Raw genomic sequence first — 20,253 nt, forward strand, 5'->3', positions numbered from 1 at the left:
CAGGGAGCTCCAGTCCGACTCAGACGCCAGCAAGGTGGTGGTGGAGTACTGGTTTGGGCTGGTATCATCAAAGATGAGCTTGTGGGGCCTTTTCGGATTGAGGATGGAGTCAAGCTCAACTCCCAGTCCTACTGCCAGATTATGGAAGAGACCTTCTTCAAGCAGTGGTACAGGAAAAAGTCACCATCCTTCAAGAAAAACATGATTTTCATGCAGGACAATGCTCCATCACACGTGTCAAAGTACTCCACAGCGTGGCTGGCAAGAAAGGGTATTAAATAAAAAAAAGTAATGACATGGCCTCCTTGTTCACCTGATCTGAACCCCATTGAGAACCTGTGGTCCATCATCAAATGTGGGATTTACAAGGAGGGAAAACAGTACACCTCTCTGAACAGTGTCTGGCAGGCTGTGGTTGCTGCTGCACGCAATGTTGATGGTGAACAGATCAAAACACTGACAGAATCCATGGATGTCAGGCTTTTGAGTGTCCTTGCAAAGAAAGGTGGCTATATTGGTCACTGATTTGTTTTTGTTTTGTTTTTAAATGTCAGAAATGTGTATTTGTGAATGTTGAGATGTTATATTGGTTTCACTGTTAAAAATAAATCATTGAAATGGCTATCTATTTATTTTTTGGTTAAGTTGCCTAATAATTCTGCACAGTAATAGTAGTCACCTGCACACACAGATATCCCCCGAAAATAACTAACACTAAAAACAAACTAAAAACTACTTCCAAAAAAATTCAGCTTTGATATTAATGAGTTTTTGGGGTTCATTGAGAACATGGTTGTTGTTCAATAATAAAATGAATCCTCAAAAAATACAACTTGCCTAATAATTATGCACTACCTGTATACTTCTAGCATCAATACCATATTATGGTTCTACAATCTGACAGGTGCGCTTTATATGTTGTCCATTTTTATATCTACATTTCGTTGTTGAAATGTTATTAATCATTGTGCACATATTTACCTTCCTGAATGAGGCTCACAGGACCGCTCTCTTCCTCCTGCTCTTCTGCTTGAGAAGTTGGGGTGGTGGGGGGGGGAAGCTCCTCAGCTTGCTCCTCAACAGGAGCTGGGGTTGGGGAGTGGGAGGGCCCTGGCTGCTCCTCCTCATCCATGTCCTCCTCTGCCGCATCCTCCTCTGCCGCATCCTCCTCCTCCTCCTCATCGGCCTGGCGCCTTCTGCGCTTGGCGCGGACAACTGGCATTGGAGCTCCTATAATAACACAATGTTCATATATTATAAAAATGTTTTCTAATGACGTATGCAAATTCTGTGTACTGTGCTGTATTGTATATGAATACAAATTGATTTATATAGACAGTTAACCAATGGGACAATGTTATATTAAAGGGTCTTGTGGGCACTACAGGGGACTGAGCGTGAGCTGGGATGCAACCATGTTAAAATGAGCTGTTTTTGTCTCCTTTGTTTTGTTCAGACCATCTCATGTTAAAAAAAGGGCCTGATGGAGCACACGGGATTACTATAACAACCCCACTCCTAACACAGGAATTTAGTGGTAATCTATATATATAAAACTCAACGTGTGTGTGTGCATAAATGTATGTATGTATGTATGTATGTATGTATGTATGTTCCAGCATCACGTACAAACGGCTAAAGATATTTATATGAAACTTGGCACACAGGTTACTTATATGTCAGCCACAAACATAGGATAGGTGGTTTAAACCTTACCCACCCCCACTTGCCATGGTCGGGGTTTTTCTTTAAAGTCCCATGCAAAGCAATGGGAAAATTATGTTCCCACATAACTTCTGTGTTCCTGTCTGCTGCCCCATGTCTTTTTTCAACAGTACTATGAATACCTTGGCCGGTGGTGATATATGTTAGCACAACATGGCATCTTGGTTAACAACATCTGACCTTACATGAATTACATATGACCTTACATAACTGTCACCAAAGGAGCTGCGGTGGCTCCACGCGATTGCCACTGCACTGACAACTGATTCACCTCTGCAGCTAGGGGTTCGGATCCCGCTCTCGGCTACCTGTGAATTGAGTTTGGTGGTCTCAGCCCCGCCACTGGTGGGTGTGCTATGCGAGGTTGGGTTGGGAGGACCCCCTCACACCCGCCATTGCCAACCGGGGCATGGAGAAAGGTGGCAGATTGCCTCTGGGGGAGGCCTCCCAACTCCTGCAGGCCGGCTCCTCTCTCTTTCGAGTTCACGCACAAAATACACTTTTTTAAAAAAAAACATAACTGTCAACAATAACTTACCTGGATGATATTTAGCCCGAAGACGTCTGACATTACCCATTTGGCGCCTCTTCAGGTCAGACCACTTCTTAACAATGGCCTTGTGGTCATGTTGGCCGCCAAAGTCAGCGATTAGGGCGCTGACCACAGCCCTTTTCTGTGGCTGCCTCCGCAGCTCATCGTATCCTGTTTCCAGGAACTTCTGCAAGATGAAGAACAAAGTATATTGTAATACTTCTGTTGACAGCCTTATGGATATATGACGTAAATGTATGCTATTCAACAATTGGAAGCATTCTCGCCTTATTAATCAATGACAGGGGTAACATGAAAGATTTTATATCCTGCCATTTCGGTCGCCACCTTTTTTGCATAAATATAGCAGCCATTATCATTTGCATAATTATGAATATATTATTAACAACACAGGATACACGTATAGGGGAGATATGCGTTGCTAACTCTTTTCCCTGTCAGGAGCCTAACGCCCCGGGGGGTCAGAGACGGGACCTTTTTCGGAGGACCACTGACGTATGTACCAGTCGCAGTTTTTTGTGATGTCACTCTTTAGGTGTGTGCACATTTTTCACTGCATCCGGGTGGAGTTTTTGGGTTGTGTTTTGCACGCCACAGGCTTTTCAACAGGAAAAAAACAGCTGGAGGCAGAATGGTTGCAAAACACTACGTGTTTGTTACTTAACTCTGGGTTTCAAGACCAGTCCACCTCCAGCTGTTGCAAAACTACTACTCCCATCAGCCACGGTCTGTCAGTGCATGCTAAGAATTTTACTTTTGCTGCATTTAGGGTGCCACAGTTTAGAGACCCGTGCATAAAGGCCTGAAAAATGGGGGCCTGCAGAACTTACAATACTAGAAGTGCCAGCATTCCCAGGCATGCTGGAAGTTGTAGTTCTGCAACATCTAAAGGGCAATATGTATTCGAACGTCCTTGGGCCTTGAGGACACTGAAGTCAGGACGTTCGCATACGTCCTATGTCCAAAAAAATTTTAAATTCATTATGCTAAATAACAAGGAAAAGTGCCTAAATACACATTTGCCAACCAGGGTGTCTGCAGCTGTCCAGGCATGCTGGGACTTGTAGTTTTGTAAAAGCAGGAGACACATTTTTTGTGAAATACTAATATATGATCATATATACTAACTTTTAAACTAGACTTAAATGCTGGGCTGGGCTGGGACTTGTAGTTTTGTAAAAGCAGGAGACACATTTTTGGTTAAATACTAATATCTGATCATATATACTAACTTTTAAACTAGACTTAAATGCAGTTGAAGATGATGAAATAACAGTGGTCAAAATACTTACACAAATCAGCAACTTTTCCTCAGACTTAGTGAAATTGCTTCCAACCATGTTGCTGTGTGATTGCGCTGCGATCATAAGTTGGAAACTGGCAAGGCTCCAGGAAATGGTCGCGTGTTGTTCGCGTGTTGATTGCGCTGCTTGGACCAAGATGGGTCCATATGGCTTCGGCTGTATGGACCACAGTAACTCTTTTCCCTGTCAGGAGCCTAGGAGCCTAACGCCCCGGGGGGTCAGAGACGGGACCTTTTCGGAGGACCACTGACGTATGCAACCGTCGCAGTTTTTTGTGATGTCACTCTTTAGGTGTGTGCAAATTTTTCCTTGCACCGGGTGGAGTTTTTGGGTTGTGTTTTGCACGCCACAGGCTTTTCAACAGAAAATAACCAGCTGGAGGCAGAATGGTTGCAAAACACTACGGGTTTGTTACCTAACTCTGGGTTTCAAGACCAGTCCACCTCCAGCTGTTGCAAAACTACTACTCCCATCAGCCACGGTCTTTCAGTGCATGCTAAGAATTTTACTTTTGCTGCATCTAGGGTGCCACAGTTTAGAGACCCGTGCATAAAGGCCTGAAAAATGTGGGCCTGCAGAACTTACAATACTAGAAGTGCCAGCATTCCCAGGCATGCTGGAAGTTGTAGTTCTGCAACATCTAAAGGGCAATATGTATTCGAACGTCCTTGGGCCTTGAGGACACTGAAGTCAGGACGTTCGCATACGTCCTATGTCCAAAAAATTTTTAAATTCATTATGCTAAATAACAAGGAAAAGTGCCTAAATACACATTTGCCAACCAGGGTGTCTGCAGCTGTCCAGGCATGCTGGGACTTGTAGTTTTGTAAAAGCAGGAGACACATTTTTTGTGAAATACTAATATATGATCATATATACTAACTTTTAAACTAGACTTAAATGCTGGGCTGGGCTGGGACTTGTAGTTTTGTAAAAGCAGGAGACACATTTTTGGTTAAATACTAATATCTGATCATATATACTAACTTTTAAACTAGACTTAAATGCAGTTGAAGATGATGAAATAACAGTGGTCAAAATACTTACACAAATCAGCAACTTTTCCTCAGACTTAGTGAAATTGCTTCCAACCATGTTGCTGTGTGATTGCGCTGCGATCATAAGTTGGAAACTGGCAAGGCTCCAGGAAATGGTCGCGTGTTGTTCGCGTGTTGATTGCGCTGCTTGGACCGAGATGGGTCCATATGGCTTCGGCTGTATGGACCACAGTAACTCTTTTCCCTGTCAGGAGCCTAGGAGCCTAACGCCCCGGGGGGTCAGAGACGGGACCTTTTCGGAGGACCACTGACGTATGCAACCGTCGCAGTTTTTTGTGATGTCACTCTTTAGGTGTGTGCAAATTTTTCCTTGCACCGGGTGGAGTTTTTGGGTTGTGTTTTGCACGCCACAGGCTTTTCAACAGAAAATAACCAGCTGGAGGCAGAATGGTTGCAAAACACTACGGGTTTGTTACCTAACTCTGGGTTTCAAGACCAGTCCACCTCCAGCTGTTGCAAAACTACTACTCCCATCAGCCACGGTCTTTCAGTGCATGCTAAGAATTTTACTTTTGCTGCATCTAGGGTGCCACAGTTTAGAGACCCGTGCATAAAGGCCTGAAAAATGTGGGCCTGCAGAACTTACAATACTAGAAGTGCCAGCATTCCCAGGCATGCTGGAAGTTGTAGTTCTGCAACATCTAAAGGGCAATATGTATTCGAACGTCCTTGGGCCTTGAGGACACTGAAGTCAGGACGTTCGCATACGTCCTATGTCCAAAAAAATTTTAAATTCATTATGCTAAATAACAAGGAAAAGTGCCTAAATACACATTTGCCAACCAGGGTGTCTGCAGCTGTCCAGGCATGCTGGGACTTGTAGTTTTGTAAAAGCAGGAGACACATTTTTGGTTAAATACTAATATCTGATCATATATACTAACTTTTAAACTAGACTTAAATGCAGTTGAAGATGATGAAATAACAGTGGTCAAAATACTTACACAAATCAGCAACTTTTCCTCAGACTTTGTGAAATTGCTTCCCACCATGTTGCTGTAATATTGGGAAACTGGCAAGGCTCCAGGAAATGGTCGCGTGTTGTTCGCGCAATTGCGCATGCGCGATCGAAAAATCGCAATCGCAATATGTATTTTGGTTAAAATATCATACATATTCGATTTCAGAGTGCTGCTACAGCAGTTTTCGAAATATCTGCAATAAATTTCGCATTCGCATGTTGCGATATTTCGATAAAATATCAGGAATATTCTGAGCCAATCAGAGCGCTCCTCCAGCATATCTCGAAATTGCGCAATAAATATCGCATTCGCATGTTGCGATATTTCGATAAAATATCAGGAATATTCTGAGCCAATCAGAGCGCTCCTCCAGCATATCTCGAAATTGCGCAATAAATATCGCATTCGCATGTTGCGATATTTAGATAAAATATCACGAATATTCTGAGCCAATCAGAGCGCTCCTCCAGCATATCTCGAAATTGCGCAATAAATATCGCATTCGCATGTTGCGATATTTCGATAAAATATCACGAATATTCTGAGCCAATCAGAGCGCTCCTCCAGCATATCTCGAAATTGCGCAATAAATATCGCATTCGCATGTTGCGATATTTCGATAAAATATCACGAATATTCTAAGCCAATCAGAGCGCTCCTACCGCAGTTATTAAAAAAAATCGCAATTATTTTCGCATTCGCAATAGCGAAAAATCGCATTCAATTAATTTCGATAAAATATCACGAATATTCGAATTTAGCGAATATATCTCGAATATTCGAATATATATTCGAGATATATCGCGAAATCGAATATGGCATATTCTGCTCAACACTATTTGGGAGCTAGTATATCCACTCCTTGGAAAGGGTTACCACCTTTATGTGGATAACTTCTATACTAGCTTGCCCCTCTTCCGCAACCTTCACCGGATGGGCACTCCAGCGTGTGGTACAGTGCGACCCAATAGGAAGGGTTTCCCGCAAAGGCTCATTATGGAAAGACTGCAAAAAGGGGAGACGGCGTCTTTGCGGAATGAAGAAGTATTGGCTATCCGGTGGAGGGACAAACGAAACGTCCACATGCTCTCAACGATACATAATGACACCTACGTGGAAATCCCCAAAAGAAACGGCCCTGTCCAAAAACCGGCATGTGTTCATGACTATAATCTGTTCATGGGGGGAGTCGATTTCAATGATCAGATGCTCGAACCATACCTTCCCACAAGAAAAAGCCGCTATTGGTACAAAAAGGTCTCCATATATCTTTTCAGTTTGGCCATTTACAACACTTATGTCGTTTACCGTAAATCTACAAGTAACCCCTTATCTTATCTTTATTACCAAGAAGAAATTGTCTCCTCCCTTTTGTACCCTGAAGACTCACCAGATGGCATTCGCTCTGATTGCGTGAGCAGACTCCATGAACGACACTATATTGAGAAAATCCCCCCCCATGAATCAGGCCGAAAACGTCAGAAGAGATGCCGTGTGTGCACCAAAGCAGGAACTAGAAGAGACACTACATATTATTGCCCTGACTGTCCTTCCCAACCAGGCCTTTGTTTCAATCAATGTTTCCGCCGTTACCATTCTTTTCTAAATTATTAGGAAAGTATGGTAAACGTAATTGTCATTTACCGCCACACCTCTTATGCCACTGTACATACCGCTGCCTGCTCCAGAACTGACCCTGGCTTGTTATACGACTACTCTTCTGCCTAACGATAAACTGTACCTACCTCTGCCTGCTCCGGAACCGACCCTGGCTTGTTATACGACTACTCTTCTGTCCAACGCTAAACTGTACCTACCTCTGCCTGCTCTGGAACTGACCCTGGCCTGTTATACGACTATGCTTCTGCCTAACACTAAACTGTACCTACTTCTGCCCGCTCTGGAACTGACCCTGGACTGTTTGACCACGCTTTTTGCCTGCCCCTTGGATTGATCTTTTACCCTGCTATGCTAGTGGGAACACAGGGGTCTCACATATGTGAGGGGCTCCAGAATTGTTTTTCTGGATGAAAAAACTAGTTTTTTAGTTTTCTCATTCCCGGATTAGGGTCTGGTTGCCCGGAGGCTTCAAAGAGATTTGGGTGGGAGAAGCCTCTACCCCTGTCCCCCTTCTTTCCTGGCCTGCTACTTGGACCATGTTCCTGCTTACTACCAGGACCAATATTTTGGCACTGCTGGCAATGTCTCTACTTGCACTGACCCTGGACTGTAACCCTGCCAGTACTGACTATGGACAATATTTCTGCCTGGACAATTCCATTCACCGACGCTGACCACGTCCCTGCCTGCTGCCTGGATCAGGGCTCTCCTCCTGTGGACAACTGGACTACTAAAACCACAGGTAATATTTTGTTTACCAATTACTCAGCAAAATGTATTTTAGGGTGTAATTTTTGGTATGTATATGCTAGAAATATGAAGGGCCTTCAAAAATGGGATAGATTGTAAGGAAATTAAATGCGTAATTTATGTCCCTAGAACACTTGATGGTTCTTCTTGGATGTTGGGCCTCTATGTGGCCAGGCTGTGTAAAATTCTCACACATGTGGTATTGTCATACTCGGGAGGAGCAGGAGAATATATTTTGGGGTGTCATTTTGGCTATGTACATGCTATGTGTTGGAAATATCTTATAAATGGACAACTTTGTGTAAAAAAAATGCGTTTTCATTTTTTTTCCACATTTTCCCCAAACTTCTGGAAAAAGATGAACTTTTCAAAAGACTCATTATGCCTCATAGATTATACGTTGGGGTGTTATCTTTCCAAAATGGGGTCACTTTGTGGGGGTTTCCATTGTCTTGGTGCTCCAGGGCCTTCAAAAGTGTAATAGGTGGTTGAGAGATTAGATGTGTAATTTATGCTCCTAGAATGCTTGAAGTTGCTACTTCGGTGTTGGGCCTCTGTATGTGGCCACGCTGTGTAAAAGTCTCACACATGTGGTATCGCCATACTCAGGAGGAGCAGCAGAATATATTTTGGGGTGTAATTTTTTCTATGTACATGCTATGTGTTGGAAATATCCTATAAATGGACAACTTTCTGTAAAAAAAAATGCGTTTTTATTTTTTTCCACATTTTCCAAAAACATCTGGAAAAAAATGAACTGTTCAAAAGACTCATTATGCCTCATAGATTATACGTTGGGGTGTTAGCTTTCCAAAATGGGGTCACTTTGTGGGCGTTTCCATTGTCCTGGTGCTCCAGGGCCTTCAAAAGTGTAATAGGTGGTTGAGAGATTAGATGTGTAATTTATGCTCCTAGAATGCTTGAAGTTGCTACTTCGGTGTTGGGCCTCTGTATGTGGCCACGCTGTGTAAAAGTCTCACACATGTGGTATCGCCATACTCAGGAGGAGCAGCAGAATATATTTTGGGGTGTAATTTTTTCTATGTACATGCTATGTGTTGGAAATATCCTATAAATGGACAATTTTCTGTAAAAAAAAATGCGTTTTTATTTTTTTCCACATTTTCCAAAAACATCTGGAAAAAAATGAACTGTTCAAAAGACTCATTATGCCTCATAGATTATACGTTGGGGTGTTAGCTTTCCAAAATGGGGTCACTTTGTGGGCGTTTCCATTGTCCTGGTGCTCCAGGGTCTTCAAAAGTGTAATAGGTGGTTGAGAGATTAGATGTGTAATTTATGCTCCTAGAATGCTTGAAGTTGCTACTTCGGTGTTGGGCCTCTGTATGTGGTCATGCTGTGTAAAAGTCTCACACATGTGGTATCGCCATACTTAGGAGGAGTAGGAGAATATATTTTGGGGTGTCATTTGTGGAATGTACATGCCATGTGAGAGAAATAACCTGTTATAATGACAATTTGGTGTGAAAAAAATAAAAATAAAAAAAAATCTTAATTTTGCAAAGAATTGTGGGAAAAAATGACAACTTCAAAAAACTAACTATGCCTCTTACTAACTACCATGGGATGTCTACATTCTAAAAAGGGGTCATTTGGGGGGTATTTGTACTTTGCTGGCTTGTTAGGGTCTCAAGAACCTCATTTCATTTTCAGTGATTGGCACCATAGCTTGTAGATCCTATAACTTTCACCCAGACTAAATAATATCCACTAATTTGGGTTATTTTTACTAACGATATGTAGCAGTATACATTTTTGCCAAAATTTATGAAGAAAAATTACTTATTTGCAATATTTTATAATAGAAATGAAGAACAATTAATTTTTTTTACCAAATTTTCAGTCTTTTTTCATTTATATCACAAAAAATAAAAAACCCACAGGTGATCAAATACCACCAAAAGAAAGCTCTATTTGTGGGAAAAAAAGGACGGAAATTTCATATTGGTACAATGTTGCATGACTGAGTAATTGTCATTCAAAATGTGAGAGCACCGAAAGCTGAAAATTCGTCTGGTTAGGAAGGGTGTTTAAGTGCCCAGTGGTCAAGAGGTTAAACTTCCCTTCTAAGCTTGGGGTGCGTGTTATACGCCGATAAATACGGTATTCAAAAGGGATATTTCTTGGTCGATTAGTGAAGATACATTACAAATCTTCATAGTGGTTCCTTAACTATTTTGCGTTTTTTTTAATCCCTTGCCTCTATGGTATATGTCCTTCTTCCTTCCTTGTCTTTCTTTTCTTTTTGGGATGATTTGTGTGACTCATGCCTAAAAACATGGGCCCAGATTCAAGAAGCACTTGCGCGGGAGCAAGTGTGATTTGCGCCGCGCAAGTACTGATTTGCTCCCAGGCAAATTTGCGGCTGATTCTGTAAACCAGTTAAGCCTGAAATGCGGCCATTTTCCCGCGCACGCAGCCTCGCTGCTCCGGCACAATTATAGTGCAATTTTGCGAGTGGTGTAAGTTGCGCCTTCATGGAATTCCCTCAGCGAATATGCAAATTAGGTACTGCCGATGATCCAGAAACATGCGCGTGTGATGCGCATCTTGCGCTGGAAGTGCGCAAGCTTTTTTCCCCGGGCAAACTTGCTCCTGCTAAAAGCAGGGGCAAGTTAGCAAAAGATGGCCAAATGTCATCTGCAGGAGCGCGCAACTTCAGCAGCACCTAGACAGACGAGCTGAACAAGCAGAGCACCCACATTTTCGGGACCTCACATCTGTGCACCAACATGCCAGGGGCAGCTATGGTTCTTGATATTCTATTGACTGAGCCGACTCGTAGGAGGGCACGGGAGAGGATTTACAGAGGGCGCTACAACCTTTTTGAGATGAGTGATAATGAGGTGTATCGCATGTTTCGCTTCAGCCCTGAAGTCATCCTTGAGTTGGTAACAATCCTGCAGGATGACATCAGCAGCCCGACCCATCGGGGACAGGCAGTGCAGCCACTGGTGAAGGTAGTGGCAACCCTTCATTTTGTGGCAAGTGGCTCATTTCAGCGCACAGGTGGAATGGTGGCGGGGATGTCCCAATCCAGCATGAGCAGGTGTGTGCACCAAGTGATCCCTGCAATACTCAGACGCATGGGCACACAATTTATCAAACCAACCACGGCTGACCTGCGGCAGAAGGCAATCAGTGATTTTTATGAAATAGACAGATTCCCACGCACTGTGGGTGCAATAGATTGTACCCATGTGGCACTACCCCCCCCCCCCCCCCGGCTCCTCGAGCATATCTACTGCAACAGGAAGCATTGGCATTCGATAAATGTGCAGGTGATTGTGGATGCACATGGCCTCATATGGCATGTCCGTGCCAAACACCCAGGGTCAAGCCATGACAGTTTTATTTACCGACACAGCCCCATCCCAACCGAGTTTGACCAGAACATGTATGGAGACAGCTGGCTGATTGGTGAGTGACATGGGTGTCAGGTATGACTGCCCCCCCCCCCCCATGATGCAGACATCACAAGGGGCACATGCACGACTAACATCCTCCTGTCTTTTCCCTTCCAGGTGACTCTGCATATGCCCTGGGACCTCACATGATGACCCCATTTCGTAACCCTCAAACACCAGGAGAGGAAAGATTTAACGAAGCCCATGCACGTACCCGTGCGGTGGTGGAGCGCACATTTGGCATCCTTAAATCTCGATTCAGATGTCTGGATAAATCAGGGGGGACCCTGTTGTATTCACCCAACTTTGTGTGCCAAATCATCGGGGCATGTTGTATTCTCCACAATTTTGCTGAGAGAAGGGGCATGCACATTGAGCTACGCAATGACCTTACCCCCGAACCACGCAACCCCCCCCCCAAGAAACACTACCGGATCTTCTGAGGGAAGAGCAATCCGGAATGGTCTTGTGGAACGTCTCTTTGCACATTAAACACACCCTGATCTTGTCACAAGTATAATGCATGTATGCATACCACTGTAGTCCCTAGCACACACACGACACATGCACCCCAAATTGGATTAGACCCAACAATACCCCATGGTATTAGGGAGCAGCAACGCCGCGTCAAGGCTCCAATTTTGTTGCTGTCCATTCATACACCTTTCACATGGCAGAGGGTGACACCCCTTTTCCAGCAGGAGGGCCCCCCCCCCCCCCCCCCATTCACACACCAGTCACACTGTAGTATACACTCCTCACCGTGTGTAGGGACTACAAATAAATATAAAAGCTCATATTCTGAGCATCTATAAAAAAAATAGAACTCATATTCTGAGCATATATAAAAAAAATAAAAAACTCATATTCTGATCATATAATAATTGTAGAAAATATATCATTTTTTGGATTTCTTCTTTGGGCCAAGGGTGACCCGGCTCTGGCTCCTCAATCTCCGTGGTGCGGAGGAGGCATGGGGTGGGGATGGAGGGGGGGGGAGGAGCATCAACCCCTACTTCCAGACTCCTCGCAGGTGGTGGCTGCATGCCCTCCATGGCGTTGGCCAGGCGGGCGAGGATGGTGTTGGTCTGGGCCAACATCCGCATTTGGCGGGTGGTGGTATCCCGCTGATGACGGCGGGTAACTCTCCCCTCCTCCCGCACTGCAGCGGTGTTGGCCTGCACAGCAGCGGTGTTGGCCTCCACCGCAGCTGCCATCCTGCTTAATAAAGCGGGGGCGTTCTCCTGAGCCACCAAGCAGGTGACTATGGCCTTGGAGTTGCCACTTATTTCCGCCAGGCTCTGTGAGACATGTTTGTCCCGGTCTGCATGCAGGGTGAGGGCATGCTGCACAGAGGTGGAGGTGGATGCCATGCTGTCCGCCAGACGTCGAACATCTCCCACCATGGCCCCTATATGGCGGGTCTGCAGGGCCTGCTCCTCCAGCAGACCGTCACGGAGGCTGGAGGATATATGCCTCGTTTTGGACAGAGCCTTCCTGGGAGGAGAGGCTCGGGCACGGACAGAGGGAGAAGGGGAGGGGTCCACAATGGAGGGGCTTGCCCTGGAGGGGCTTGCCCTGGAGGGGGATGACGTGCTGGGCGGGGGGGTGGTGGGTTGCTCAGGGATGGTGGTATCCTCCTGGAGGGAGCCAGAGTCCTCCTGGATGAGGAAAAAGGAATCCTCCTCCAAAACAACTTCCTCCACCATACTTGGCCCCGGTAGGATCTCCTCCTGGACCAGCATTGCCATAATGTCCATGGGGCCTGACTGGACCCCTGGCTCAGGTATGGATGGCGTGGGTGGCCCCACAGCCGAAGACGGCCCAGCTTCATCATCCTCATCACCACCTGTGGATGACACCAAAACGAAATTTTTTGCTGGTGCAACACACTACTCACATGTTCACTTCTACCCCCTCCCATGATGCACAGCAGATATGAAACAAAAATAATAGTTCCATCTTCACTTCTACCCACAAATATGTTCACTTCTACCCCCTCCCATGATGCACAGCAGATATGAAACAAAAATAATAGTTCCATGTTCACTTCTACCCACAAATATGTTCACTTCTACCCCCTCCCATGATGCACAGCAGATATGAAACAAAAATAACTTACCAGTCCCCAAGTTCCCAACAGTGGAGTCGTACCCTGCAAGTCCCTCCACCTGCTCCTGCACAAAAGTTTGGGCAATAAGCTCCTCCTCATGATTTAGGCGGATCTTACATTGCGGTCCACCTCCCGTGCCACCGGTATGTTTTCGGATAAGAGCCAGTTTATCCCGGACCCTGCGCCTCATATCATTCAGTTTTTTTTGAATGTCATCCCAGGAACGATCTTCATTACCCAGGGCATTGATGTCCAGGGCTATGGCTTCAAAGATAGCCCTCCTTTGGGCAACGGTGGTGTTTGCCCGCTGGGCACCATATAGGAGTTCTTTATGTTGCTGGAGTGCAGCAATTAAGATGTCCATCTCCGCAGCCACAAAGTTTGCCTTTCTTTTTTTAGTTCCTTTGGGAGGTGCCATCTCTTCAAAATGGGCTGAATTTCCTTGCTCGGGGGGGTTGGAAAAAGCAGGATGAAATTCAGCAAAGAACCTGTGCAAGTCTGCTCCTATTTATTTGCTCAGTGCAAGCAGCTGAGCAGGATTTGCCCTGAAAGTATGCTAGGCGCAGTTTGACGCATGCGCAGGCGGCAGCGCTCTAACTGCGCATGCGCGCGCCCGGCGCAAACCTCTGCTGAGCCGAAAAATCCTCATTAACATAGGGGCACACCCACTTTGACTTGCGCGGCCTTGCGCCCTCAGCTTTGCCTTAAACAGGAGCAAATTAACTGAACAAACGATTCCTGAATCAGGTGGCAATTTGGCAAAATTGCCCCAGCGCAGAGAAATTCAGCTGAGCAGCTCATGTGTAAGTAATGGGCAAATCTACCTGAATCTGGGCCATGGATTGTTTACTAGTGATGTATCCATATGGTCTCTAGGTGGTGGTGTTGCACCGAGGTCTTGAGTATTGGTCCATGTTGGAAGAGCCTGTGTAGATGGTTTAATAATTAGTGGATGTATTTGTTGTGGGTTGAAACAATGGTCTGAACTTCTGTTTCACACTGATTCTTAAGTGCTAAGGAGATTGTTAGCGCTTGACTAGGGGCACTGATGGTTTTTGTTGGTGCTCAGGTTTTAGCTATAACTGGTTGCTCAGTTTTCTCTGCTTTTGTAAGTACCTATTGTGTTCCTTGATTTGCCCATTTAGTAAGGAATGCCGGGGGAATGATAATGCTCGTGAGGGGGACCAGAGTAAATGTTCCAGTTTGCTGTAGGGGTTTGCATTTCCAATTGAAGAATTACTGGGCTTGATAGTTAAAAAAATCACTAAGTTCTTACGTTTAGTGACTAAAAGGTTATCCTTCAATTTGGTAGTGTTATCCTGTAGATCAGGGGTATTGAATTCAAATTAATGGAGGTCTGGTCATTAAAACTTTCATCCAGCAGAGGTCAGAGTCGCATGTTTGTGCTACGACTTGGTTTCTTTTACATCACAGAAGCCTCTTTAAAACACAGCCCCCATTTACATTAGTGTCCACCTTTACATCACAGCACCCACCTTTAAAAAACAGTCCCCTTTACAATACAGCCCCTTCTTTACATTACAGTGCCTGCTCTACATCATAGCCTCCCTTTTTCATCTAATTCCCCCCATTTTACATCACAGACTCCCTTTACAGCACAGCGCCTCCTTTACTTAACCACTTAAGCCCCGGACCTTTAGGCAGCTAAATGCCCAGGCCAGGTTTTGCGATTCGGCACTGCGTCGCTTTAACAGACAATTGAGCGGTCGTGCGACGTGGCTCCCAAACAAAATTGGCGTCCTTTTTTCCCCACAAATAGAGCTTTCTTTTGGTGGTATTTGATCACCTCTGCGGTTTTTATTTTTTGCGCTATAAACAAAAATAGAGCGACAATTTTGGAAAAAAATCAATATTTTTTACTTTTTGCTATAATAAATATCCCCCAAAAACATAAATAAAAAAAAAATTTCCTCAGTTTAGGCCGATACGTATTCTTCTACCTATTTTTGGTAAAAAAAAAATCACAATAAGCGTTTATCGATTGGTTTACGCAAAATTTATAGCGTTTACAAAATAGGGGATAGTTTTTTTGTTTTTTTTACTACTAATGGCGGCGATCAGCAATTTTTTTTGTGACTGCGACATTATGGCAGGCACTTCGGACAATTTTGACACATTTTTGGGACCATTGTCATTTTCACAGCAAAAAATGCATTTAAATTGCATTGTTTATTGTGAAAATGACAGTTGCAGTTTGGGAGTTAACCACAGGGGGCGCTGAAGGAGTTAGGGTTCACCTAGTGTGTGTTTACAACTGTAGGGGGGTGTGGCTGTAGGTCTGACGTCATCGATCGAGTCTCCCTATAAAATGGATCACTCGATCGATGCAGCTGCCACAGTGAAGCACGGAGAAGCCGCGTTTACATACCGCTCTCCCCGTTCCTCAGCTCCGGGGAGCGATCGCGAGGGGGCGGCTAGAAACGAATATCCGCGCCCTCGTCCCGGATCGCTCCCTGCAGGTTACCGACCGCCGCATGTACCGGGGGGGTCCCGATCGGACCCCCCGACCCGCGGAAAGGCGGGGACGTACATGTACGCCCATATGCCTGTATGTGCCATTCTGTGGACGTATATGTACATGCGGCGGGTGTTAACCGGTTAAAGTAGAGTTCCAACCAAAAATTTAATTTCCGCTTTTCGGAACCCTACCCCCCGCGGGACTGATTCCCGCGGGACTGGGCGTTCCTATCCCTGGGTTAGATGATTGACGTCTGGTGAAAAACTTCCCATGGCGCACAAGGCGCGTCACCAGTTTTCCGTAAATAGCCGACCTGCGAGTCAGCTCTTTATGGCGCCTGCGCAGTCATCTCTACACGGCGGGCGCAGGCGCCGTATAGCGCCGACTCGCAGGTCGGCTATTTACGGAAAACTGGTGACGCGCCTTGTGTGCCATGGGAAGTTTTTCACCAGACGTCAATCATCTAACCCAGGGATAGGAACGCCCAGTCCTGCGGGAATCAGAACCCGGAAGCCGGGGCGAAAATAACAACATAACAGTATGTACGGCGGAAAAAAAATAATACCTGCATACTGTACATGTCGTTAGTATGCTGGATGTAATGTTAGATATTTGTTTTAGGGTGAACCTCCTCTTTAACTTGAAAACCATGTCCCGCCCTCTGCCCGTACATGCCGCGCTTCTGCCTACCTGCTATAGGATAAATGCTGTGACAGTGGTGGGGGAAGGAAGATGTCAGCTGGGAGAGGATATCCAGGCTGCTATGTGGTGGAGCTATGGTCAGGATAGGACTGTTATTTGGTCCGCAATCTGCCATTTAGTGATGCTTGTTCTACATTTTTGAGTAATTCGGGATACAGGGCTGGATTCAAGAAGCAATTGCGCCTGTGTAACCATAGTTACACAGCGCAATTGCTTACTTGCCCCGGCGTAACGAATGCTCCTGATTCAGGAACCTCGTTACGCCGACTGCAGCCTAAGATATGCGCGGCATAAAGCTTCTATGCCCGCATATCTTAGGCTGCATTCTTGCGATGGCCGCTAGGTGGCGTTCCCGTTGTGCTCAGCGTATAGTATGCAAATTGCATACTAACGCCGATTCACAACGTTACGCGAGCCCTGCGTACGCAGTTTACGTCGTTTCCGTATGGCGTCTTTCGCATAAGGCTGCCCCTGCTATTAGCAGGGGCAGCCAATGTTACGTATACCCGTTGTTCCCGCGTCGCGAAATTTCAAATTTACGTAGTTTGCGTAAGTGATTAGTGAATGGCGCTGGACGCCATTCACGTTCACTTTGAAGCAAATGATGTCCTTGCGAAGTCATTTGCCGCAATGCACGTCGGGAAAGTTTCCCGACGGAGCATGCGCTCTGAGATCGGCGTGGGAACGCGCCTAATTTAAATGATTCCCGCCCCCTACGGGATCATTTAAATTGCGCGCGCTTACGCCGGCGCGCCCACGCAATTTACGGAGCTACTGCTCCGTGAATCAAGGGCAGCGCAGTAAATTTGCGGGGGCGCAGGGCAAAAACGTTGCCCTGCGCCTCCGCAAAAAAAAGCGCAAATGTACCTGAATCCAGCCCACAGTACTTAACCTTTGAAATCCTTAAGGATCTCTAATGTGCTTTGGATGTCTTTGCACAGGCATTTCAGCTGCTGTTAGCCATCTGTGCTCTCCCCTGAAGCTTGCCACTAGGGAGATCACGAGACTGGACCGGAGCTTCCTTAGAATAGGTAAGTATAACTATCTTTCTTATACAGGGTAGTTAGAATTGGAGTTAGAATAGGGGTGGGAGCAGGTTTAAGCATAGTTGAGAAAAGCCTGAACTTTCACTATAAAGCGGGGGTTCTGCGGGTATTCATTTTTTTTTTTTTTAGATGCTTCTGGCGCTCTTACCTTTGTAAATCTGCTACTCATGTGTCCTAATCTTCTAGCCGCCAGCATTGTCTTTGTCCTGCAAAAGATGTTTTATAAAAATCATAGATGGACGTTTCCATCTTGACTGTGGGCACTCTGAAGCCCACCAGGATTTCCTTCCGGGATACGGTGAATGCTGATGTCCCAGCATTCACCGCTTTATCCCGCGCATGTGCAGTGTTGACGGCGAGCATCGCCGTCAACAATACACAGTTGCCATCACAACGGCCGGCTTACAGCGCGTCTCCTGGGAGTCTTGACACATCACTCCTAGGAGACATGAAATGGGGAATGAAACCCGGAAGCCACAGGAAAAGCTTCTGAAACAAGGTAATGAATGACATACGAAAAAATAAATAAAAACGTTGGATACTACATATATTAAGGCTGGTGGTGTTAGTAAGACGAACTTGATATTTAGGGTGAACCTCCGCTTTAAGCAAAACCTGTGCCTTAATTACACATGGTCAGTCTTCTTCTACGACCATTTTGGTAAAAGCCACTCCAAATCACAATATATGAAATGCCTATTGAAATATGTTGTTTACAGATTACTCGCCCCTATATCTTGCTATATATGAGCTGCACAACAAAAACCCTAAGATGCTGTTTCAGACAACACACACTATATTGAAGCCAGCCTCCTCAACCACAGTGTGCCACAATATTTTTCCAGAAAGCGTAGAAGATCTACCAAAGGCCTCACTGATAATACCTCTCAAGCCAAGAGATTCAGAAAGCTTAAACCAGAATCCAGGAAACTTACTGGATTTTTGTAAATTCCCTTCCACAGGCGGTGGTCTCAGCGGGGGGCATCGATGGTTTCAAGAAACTATTAGATAAGCATCTGAACGACCACAACATACAGGGATATACAAGGTAATACTGACATATAATCACACACATAGGTTGGACTTAAAGGAACACTAAAGTAAATTTGTTTATTTAAAAAAAAATAACAAACATGTTATACTTACCTCCACTGTGCAGCTTGTTTTGCACAGAGTGGCCAAGATCCACGTTTTCTGGGGTCCCTCGGCGGCTGTATCTCCTTCTCCTCACAAGAGCTTTAAGGTGAAAAAACATTTACCTTTAACTGCTTGCCGACCAGCCGCCGTCATTCTACGGCGGCAGGTCGGCTCTCCTAGGCGAGAGCACGTCATACTACGTCGGCTCTTTGATCAGTGTTTCCCCTAGTGAGGCCACCCCCCCCCACAGTAAGAGCACACAAGGGACATACTTAACCCCTTCCCCGCCCCCTAGTGTTAACCCCTTCACTGCCAGTGGCATTTTTATAGTACTCCAATGCATTTTTATAGCACTGATCGCTATAAAAATGCCAATGGTCCCAAAAATGTGTCAAAAGTGTCCGAAGTGTCCGCCATAATGTCGCAGTACCGAAAAAAAATCGCTGATCACCGCCATTACTAGTAAAAAAAAATATTAATAAAAATGCCATAAAAATACCCCCTATTTTGTAAACGCTATAACTTTTGCGCAAACCAATCAATTAACGCTTATTGCGGGTTTTTTTTACGAAAAATATATAGAAGAATACGTATCGTCCTAAACTGAGGAAAAAAAATTGTTTTTATATATTTTTTGGGGATATTTATTATGGCAAAAAGTAAAAAATATTATTTTTTTTCAAAATTGTCGCTATATTTTTGTTTATAGAGCGCAAAAAATAAAAACCGCAGAGGTGATCAAATGCCACCAAAAGAAAGCTCTATTTGTGGGAAAAAAGGACGCCAATTTTGTTTGGGAGCCACGTCGCACGACCGTGCAATTGTCTGTTAAAGCGACGCAGTCCCGAATCGCAAAAAGGTCTCTGGTCTTTGGGCAGCAATATGGTCCGGGGGGTAAGTGGTTAATGGACTTGTGTCTTTTTTCCACCCTTACCTACTATGTAACCTACATGCTGTCCATCCTCATGAGATTTGTTTTCTGCATTCTGTAAAAAAACTGGTTTCTTCAGCTGCTTTCTATCTCCACCTTCTGTTTATGTCCCTAATTCAGCTAGTGATTTTGCAGCTGTGGTGGAAACTCTGCACATGCTCAGTTTTCAGTGAGTTTCTATGCTGGGCATTTCCTCCCCATCACATCCGAGCAACTCGTTGGAAGGCTGGCCGCAGGCCAGCCTGAGTTTGTGTGAGGAGTCTGAGGGTACTTAAAGGGGTTGTAAAGGTTCGTCTTTTATTTTCTAAATTGATTCCTTTAACCACTTGCCGACCGGCCACCGCCGTTATACGTCGACAAGTTGGCTCGGCTGGGCGAGAGCACGTAGTATGACGTCCTCTCTCCCAGCCGCCACTAGGGGCGCGCGCGCCGCCTGTGGCGCGCG

Source organism: Rana temporaria, chromosome 1 (genome assembly GCF_905171775.1).
Source record: "Rana temporaria chromosome 1, aRanTem1.1, whole genome shotgun sequence".
In the NCBI taxonomy this organism is placed as follows: domain Eukaryota; kingdom Metazoa; phylum Chordata; class Amphibia; order Anura; family Ranidae; genus Rana; species Rana temporaria.